We start from the raw sequence: 8,414 nt of genomic DNA on the forward strand, positions 1-8,414 counted from the left end.
AACAACTCTCACTGTATAATCAATGTTTCATAAAGTTTATAATGTCACGTCGTATATGGAGTTCCATCCAGGAGGTGAAGAGGAACTCATGAAAGGTGTGGGCACTGGACGCCACTGAACTCTTCAATGAGGTAAACATTTAGAGAGGCTATAATTTGTTGGATATTTACAAGAGACTTTGACCCTGAAGTAGCTGTCATCATCAGTGTGTTTAGCTGTGGGGACGGTGGTCATCATCAGTGGTTAGCTTGGTAGGGACGGTGGTCATCATCAGTGCGGGTTAGCCAGGGACGCGGGTCATCATCAGTGGGAAGTTTAGCCGTAGGGACGGTGGTCATCATCAGTGGTAGTTACGTAGGGACGGTGGTCATCATCAGTGGTAGTTAGCTGTAGGGACGGGTAACAATATCAGTGGTAGTAGTTAGCTGTAGGACGGTGGTCATCATCAGTGAAGTTTAGCTGTAGGGTTTTGTGGTCATCATCAGTGGTAGTTGGGGCTGTAGGGACGGTGGTCATCATCGGTGGAAGTTAGCTGTAGGGACGGTGGTCATCACTGGGTGGAAGAAGCTGTAGGGACGGTGGCCATCAATATCAGTGGAAGTTAAGAAGCTGTAGGGACGGTGGTCATCATCAGTGGAAGTAGCTGTGTAGGGACGGTGGTCATCATCAGTGGTAGTTAGCCGGTGGACGCCCGTAGCCACTACCAGTGGAAGTTAGCTGTGGACGGTGGTCACTATCGGTGGAAGTTAGCTGTAGGGACGGTGGTCATCATCAGTGTGGAAGTTAGGCTGTAGGAACGGTGGCCATCATCAGTGGAAGTTAGCCAGTAGGGACGGTGGTCATCATCAGTGGTAGTTAGCTGTAGGGATGGTGGTCATCATCAGTGGTAGTTAGCTGTAGGGACGGTGGTCACTACCTGTGGAAGTTAGCTGTAGGGACGGTGGGTCATCATCAGTGGAAGTTAGCTGTAGGACGGTGGCCATCATCAGTGGAAGTTAGCTGTAGGGACGGTGGTCATCATCAGTGGAAGTTAGCTGTAGGGACGGTGGTCATCATCAGTGGTAGTTAGCTGTAGGGACGGTATCATCATCGGGTGGAAGTTAGCTGTAGGGACGGTGGTCATCAGTGGAAGTTAGCTGTAGGGACGGTGGCCATCATCAGTGGAAGTTAGCTGTAGGGACGGTGGTCATCATCAGTGGAAGTTAGCTGTAGGGACGGTGGCCATCATCAGTGGAAGTTAGCTGTAGGGACGGTGGTCATCATCAGTGGAAGTTAGCTGTAGGGATGGTGGTCATCAGTGAAGTTAGCTGTAGGGACGGTGGTCATCATCAGTGGAAGTTAGCTGTAGGACAGGTCATCATCAGTGGAAGTTAGCTGTAGGGACGGTGGCCACCATCAGTGGAAGTTAGCTGTAGGATGGTGGCCATCATCAGTGGAAGTTAGCTGTAGGGACGGTGGCCATCATCAGTGGAAGTTAGCCAGGGACGGTGGTCATCAGTGGAAGTTAGCTGTAGGAATGGCCATCATCAGTGGAAGTAAGCTGTAGGGACGGTGGTCATCAGTGAAGTGCTAGCTGGGACAGTGGCCATCATCAGGAAGTTAGCTGTAGGGACGGTGGCCATCATCAGTGGAAGTTAGCTGTGGACGGTGGCCATCATCAGTGGAAGTTAGCTGTAGGGATCGGTGGTCATCATCACAGTGGAAGTTGGGGCTGTAGGACCTGTGGCCATCATCAGTGGAAGTTAGCTGTAGGAACGGGTGGTCATCATCACAGTGGAAGTTAGCTGTAGGGATGGTGGTCATCATCAGTGGAAGTTGGGGCTGTAGGGACGGTGGCCATCATCAGTGGAAGAAGCTGTAGGGACACTATCAGTGGAAGTTAGCTGTGGGACGGTGGTCATCATCAGTGGAAGTTAGCTGTAGGGATGGTGGCCATCATCAGTGGAAGTTATTGTAGGGACGGTGGTCATCATCAGTGGAAGTTGGGGCTGTAGGGACGGTGGCCATCAATGCGGAAGTTAGCTGTAGGGACGGTGGTCATCATCAGTGAAGTTAGCTGTGGGGACGGTGGCCATCATCATCAGTAGTTAGTTGTGATGGTGGGGCTGTAATTTACTGGTGGAAGTGAAGGTAGGGGATGGTGGTCATCATCAGTGAAGTGCTAGCTGTAGGGACGGTGGTCAACATCAGTGGAAGTTAGCTGTAGGGACGGTGGTCATCATCAGTGGATGTTAGCCAGGGACGGTGGTCATCATTAGTGGAAGCAGCTGTAGGGACGGTGGCCATCATCAGTGGAAGTTGGGGCTGTGGGACGGTGGTCATCAGTGGATGTTAGCTGTAGGGACGGTGGTCATCAATGGAAAAGATGTTAGCTGTAGGGACGGTGGTCATCATCAGTGGATGTTAGCTGTAGGGACGGTGGCCATCATCAGTGGAAGCAATAGGGACGGTGGTCATCATCAGTGGATGTTAGCTGTAGGGACGGTGGTCATCATCAGTGGAAGTTAGCTGTGGTGGGACGCAAAATAATATCAGTGGAAGTTAGTTGTGGGACGGTGGTCATCATCAGTGGATGTTAGCTGTAGGGACGGTGGTCATCATCAGTGGAAGTTAGCTGGGGACGGTGGTCATCATCAGTGGATGTTAGCTGTAGGACGGTGGTCATCATCAGTGGTAGCTAGCTGTAGGGACGGTGGCCATCATCAGTGGATGTTAGCTGAGGGACGGTGGTCATCATCAGTGGATGTTAGCTGTAGGACGGTGGCCATCATCAGTGGGAAGTTAGCTGTAGGACGGTGGTCATCATCAGTGGATGTTAGCTGTAGGGACGGTGGTCATCATCAGTGGAAGTGGGGCTGTAGGGACGGTGGTCATCATCAGTGGATGTTAGCTGTAGGGACGGTGTCATCATCAGTGGATGTTAGCTAGGACGGGGTCATCATCAGTGGATGTTAGCTGTAGGGACGGTGGTCATCATCAGTGGAAGTTAGCTGTAGGGATCGTGGGTCATCATCAGTGGAAGCGCAGCTGTAGGGATCTGTGGTCATCATCAGTGGAAGTTGGGGCCGTAGGGACGGGTGGTCATCATCAGTGGATGTTAGCTGTAGGGACGGTGGCCATCATCAGTGGTAGTTAGCTGTGGGGACGGTGGTCATCATCATCAGTGGATGTTAGCTGTAGGGACGGTGGTCATCATCAGTGGAAGTTAGCTGTAGGGACGGTGGCCATCATCAGTGGAAGTTTAACTGTGGGGACGGTGGTCATCATCAACAGTGGAAGTTAGCTGTAGGGACGGTGGCCATCATCAGTGGAAGTTAGCTGTAGGGACGGTGGTCATCAATCAGTGGAAGTTAATGTAGGGACGGTGGTCATCATCAGTGGAAGTTAGCTGTAGGGACGGTGGTCATCATCAGTGGAAGTTTAACTGTGGGGACGGTGGTCATCATCAGTGGAAGCAGCTGTAGGGACTGCGGCCACTACCAGTGGAAGGGGGCTGTAGGGACGGTGGTCATCAATAGTGGAAGTTAGCTGTAGGGACGGTGGTCATCAGTGGAAGAAGCTGTAGGATCGTGGTCATCATCAGTGGATGTTAGCTGTAGGGACGGTGGTCATCATCAGGGAAGTTAGATTAGGGACGGTGGGTCATCATCAGTGGAAGTTTTTGAATCTGTAGGGACGGGGTGGGCTATCATCAGTGGAAGTTAGCTGTAGGGACGGGTGGTCATCACTCAGTGGATGTGTTAGCTGTAGGGACGGGTGGTCACCACTGGAAGTGGAAGCTAGCTGTAGGGACGTGGTCATCATCAGTGAAGTTAGCTGTAGGGACGGGTGGTCACTCATCAGTGGAAGTTAGCTGTAGGGACGGGGTGGTCACTACTCAGTGGAAGTTAAAGCTGTAGGGACGGTGGTCATCATCAGTGGAAGTTAGCTGTAGGGACGTGGTCATCATCAGTGGAAGTAGCTGTAGGACGGTGGCCATCATCAGTGGAAGTTAGCTGTAGGGACGGTGGTCATCATCAGTGGAAGTTAGCTGTAGGGACTGCGTCACTACCAGTGGATGTGTTAGCCGTAGGGACGGTGGTCATCATCAGTGGAAGCTAGCTGTAGGACAGGCCATCATCAGTGGAAGTTAGCTGTAGGACGGTGGTCATCATCAGTGGAAGTTAGGGCTGTGGACGGTGGTCATCATCAGTGGAAGCTAGCTGTAGGGACGGTGGTCATCATCAGTGGAAGTTAGCTGTAGGGACGGTGGCCATCATCATCAGTGGAAGTTAGCTGTAGGGACGGTGGTCATCATCAGTGAAGTAGTAGTAGGGACTCTGTGGTCATCATGAAGAAGTTAGCTGTAGGGGCCGGTGGCCATCATCAGTCAGTAGTTAGCTGTAGGGAACGGTGGCCATCATCAGTGGAAGTTAGCTGTAGGGCCGGTGGTCATCATCATCAGTAGTTTCATGTTCCTTGTGCTCCATTTTGTGCACATAGAAGCAGAAAAATCCTTAGTCATTGTTAAAGGGTTAATAGACATCATGTCAGGTAAGAAATGGTTATTGCTTATGGTAAGTGTTTTCTCTTTACCATTATTGTGTGGTGCTCTGTAAATGATTCTTCAATATATTTGCCTCAGACTTGAATCACAGTCACTCTAGCATCTTATTTGGCTGATTTCACATACAGTTTTGTGACTTTGCAACTAATTTGATTTTTGTGTTTTTTAGAATAATTGCTAGAGTCAGTATAATAAATCAGTGTTGCTCTAACTGACTTTCTTCAGACTTACAGTCGACAGCTTTATGTGGGAGAGGATGTTTTATTAGGTGTTTATTAAAGAAATTAAGTCTTCAGTAGATAAGCTGAATAGTGCAGTACTGTTTATTTTATAGTTAAATATAAATGTTATCTGTTGTAATGTTATGTTATTGGTCTCAGTACAGTACTCACAGACATTACACAAAACAGTGAACATTTCGATAAATTCTCTAAATCAACTTTTAGCCTCACGGTTAAAGCTTAAAGATACCTGAGTCAAACACTGGTGGTGTAGTCTTAGAGTGACCATTGTGTCAGGATAAAAATGGTACAGTATTTCCTTTTTAAACCAACTTTCTAATTTGTTCTCACTTTTCTCTGTCCGATTCTCTTATTTAGATATGTCTTACGATGTAGATATTTTATTGGTTGTCATTTTGTTTCTTCATCTGGTCATAAGTTAAATACACATCTTATACATATTCTTACAGGTACACAAGTGGGTAAACTTTGAGAGCGATGCTGCAGAAATGTCTTATGGGACGCTTGGTGGAGAGTCGGTCCTTCTTTCTCAAACCTAATTTCTTGCCTCTTGGTAAGGCTGAAAAACTCCAATAAATCAGGTACTGTATACTGTACTGTATATATAGTTTGTTATTGTTGTAGGAAAATACACTGGATGTTATTTCATACCAAAATAGTGTCAGATTTATTACTTGTGATATACTGTATACAGAATTTTTACTCTCTGGTAATGAAATTAACATTTGATTAGTAATAAATTGAATAAGTTCTCAGTGATGTGAATATGAAGTGCGTCAAATAAACCTAAATTTTACCAACATAACACTGGACGATAAAGGTCATAACAAAGTACAGTATGACAAAGAGCGAGACCACCGCCTGAGCAGTAAATGGCCTGATTAGTGGTGAAATAAATAAATAAATAAATATCTCTTTAATGTTTGTGTGATGTGCAGAAAATATTAAATTATTTGACGCTGTGTAAGACTTGAACACATTTTTCCAGACACCTAAAAATTCTTCCTCATCCACGAACTCCCTGGTGCATACCTTAGGACCACCAGCGATAGCTGGAGCGAGGTCACACCTAGTGTCTCCCATGACCCGTCTGCCCTCCCCAACCCGAAATATGATTGGTTTCAGACTATACATAATCAATATTGCCATCTATACAAAATGGAAACACATAAACAAGGAACATGTAGTAGTGATTAAAGAGAAGTGTAAAAGTATATTTCTCAGTACACTATATTTATTTAATAGTTTAGCATTGACTTTTTGATGATGTTTTGAAGGATTAGATCAATTTGAGGATGTGATGGCTGATTGGATAAAGTGTTTGCTGGTTTTTGTCCTTAATGCAACCCCAGATTGACCCAGCTGTGAATGGGTACCTGATTTTAGTTAAGGAGTGAAGGAGCTCTTATATACAGTAGTACCTGCCATATTAATAGTTCAAGTAGTTATATTATTTGTGTTTTATTTCAGTGATAATCTTTTTGAAAATTATCCATTATTATAAGACAGTGAAGTTCAGTTGCTAAAGATCCATACAGTATTACAGTAGATGATCAGCTGCTAAACCTGTAGACAGTATTGCAGTCTCATTCCCCCCCCCCTCCCCACAGGTAGTTAAGGTGGTGTGTTCGTCCAAGACATGGCCTACACGGTGCATCTCGACTCAATAAACCCGTAGCGGAGAATTTGAACTGAAAACAGGGAAGCAACTCTGGCAAAGTGGACATTCTCTTAAAAAGGAAGATTCGGGCGTCGGTGGAGCATCATTAGGAGAACTTTAGAGGGACATGGAGATCATGTCAAGTCCAAAGATAGAAAGGTAATGTTTTCTGGTCATGTCAAGTCCAGAGATAGAAGGTAATGTTTTCTGGTCATGTCAAGTCCAAAGATAGAAGGTAATGTTTTTCTGGTCATGTCAAGTTCAGAGATAGAAAGATGACCTATTAAACGCAACCTGTTGATCATGTCGGTTAGAAAACAATGTTAGTACGGTAATTATCGCTTGGTAATGCAACATGTCACGAGTAAGGAAGAGTGACTTGTGCTGGTAATACTGGTGGTAGAAGCTCCAGTGAACAAGTGGAAGTTGTCGTTAAGCTTAACTTCCCTGTTGTGATTGTCTTCCTCCGTCTGTTAGAAATGGAAAGGTTGATGGATTGACAGGAGGATTGATAGATAGCCAGATAGATGGATTGACAGGAGGTTGATAGATTGATAGATAGACTGACAGGAGGGTTGATAGATTGATAGAATAGATTGACAGGAGGGGTTGATAGATTGATAAATAGCCAGATAAACAGATTAACAGAGTTTAATATTTAAGTAAAATTAATAAGTTAATTAGGTTATACAGTACTAATGTTGCCCACGAGGTACAATAATAAAAACAACTATCTGTACATACTCTTTGAGAACAATATAGGATCATTGACGATAAATTTTGGTATACGAGGGCTGTCACTAGTCACACGTAAAATTTGAACATATCGACCTGCACAGATCGTTGTTTTAGCTACTGTATATTAATGGTTTGTTTACCTTTTGTATATTAATGGTTTGTATACTTTCAGATTGAGTACACAGAATGCTCTCTGGCTAGTAAGGAAACACTAACTCAAGATACTCGCCTGCTGGTTATACAAGTGCCTGAGTACACCTGCCTGCGGTGCCTATTGGATACCATGTTTATATTCGGTACCTGGGAATTGTAAGGTTTTGGGGGTTGTTTTGTTTATTATTATTTGGGGGCTATGACTTATACAAATCAGTGTAGTTGTTTAACTGAATTAAGTGAATGCCAGTGGAAGAGAATTGGAATGGGTGGGAAGGTTATTTCAGCAGCTTGGGCCATTTAGTTCTTGTAGTTCCTTGGCCATTTAGTACTTCCTGTTGCTTGACCATTTACCCTTAAGGTTCTCAGTGTTTAGGCAAGAGGCATCTAAGAGGAATTGAAAGGAGGCTGTGGGGGTGAATGCTCCAATGGTGAAGTCATGAAGTAAGTGAAATCAGAACCTATTTCGATATTAACAATGTTGGGTTTACTCTTTCTCTAGTCTCTGGTAAATAAATACTCTAAGAATAATTTGATTTTTAGTTTTTAATTAGTTGATTCTGACAATAATGTTTGTAGTTTACAATTTACTTTTTTGAAGAAGTCATCGAAATGAAACCTCTATATAATGGGCCTCATTCCATAGAATCTAACGGACCCTCGATATAACGGACGTCATCTCGATATAGTTTATTAGGAGGTTTCTATCTAAACAGGCCCTCGGTATACAGTAAACCCTCCAGTTTGGCGAATTCGAAGTTGGCGATCAAAATTCAAAGTACCCTGCCCTCCCATTACTAGCGACCAAACCCTCACCTTTGGCGAGAGTTTAACTTTAAATGCAATCACAACTAATTATTGTAGAATAATAAGTGCAAGATAAATCTCGCTTAATACTACTGGTGAGTATTTTTCCGAACACAAAGCGCCAGTCAGCTATTCAGGCAGCCATTTGACCGCTTCAATCCACATTCCGCTGCTTGTTTGAGTGACCTTGGTTTTGTGTCCTTTTTTACTCCCTCGCTTGGAGCAGTGGAGTCTCGTGTGGAATAATGGAACAATACGTAACTTCTAG

The sequence above is a fragment of the Homarus americanus genome, unplaced genomic scaffold (assembly GCF_018991925.1).
Source record: "Homarus americanus isolate GMGI-L3 unplaced genomic scaffold, GMGI_Hamer_2.0 scaffold23578, whole genome shotgun sequence".
Taxonomy (NCBI): Eukaryota; Metazoa; Arthropoda; class Malacostraca; order Decapoda; family Nephropidae; genus Homarus; species Homarus americanus.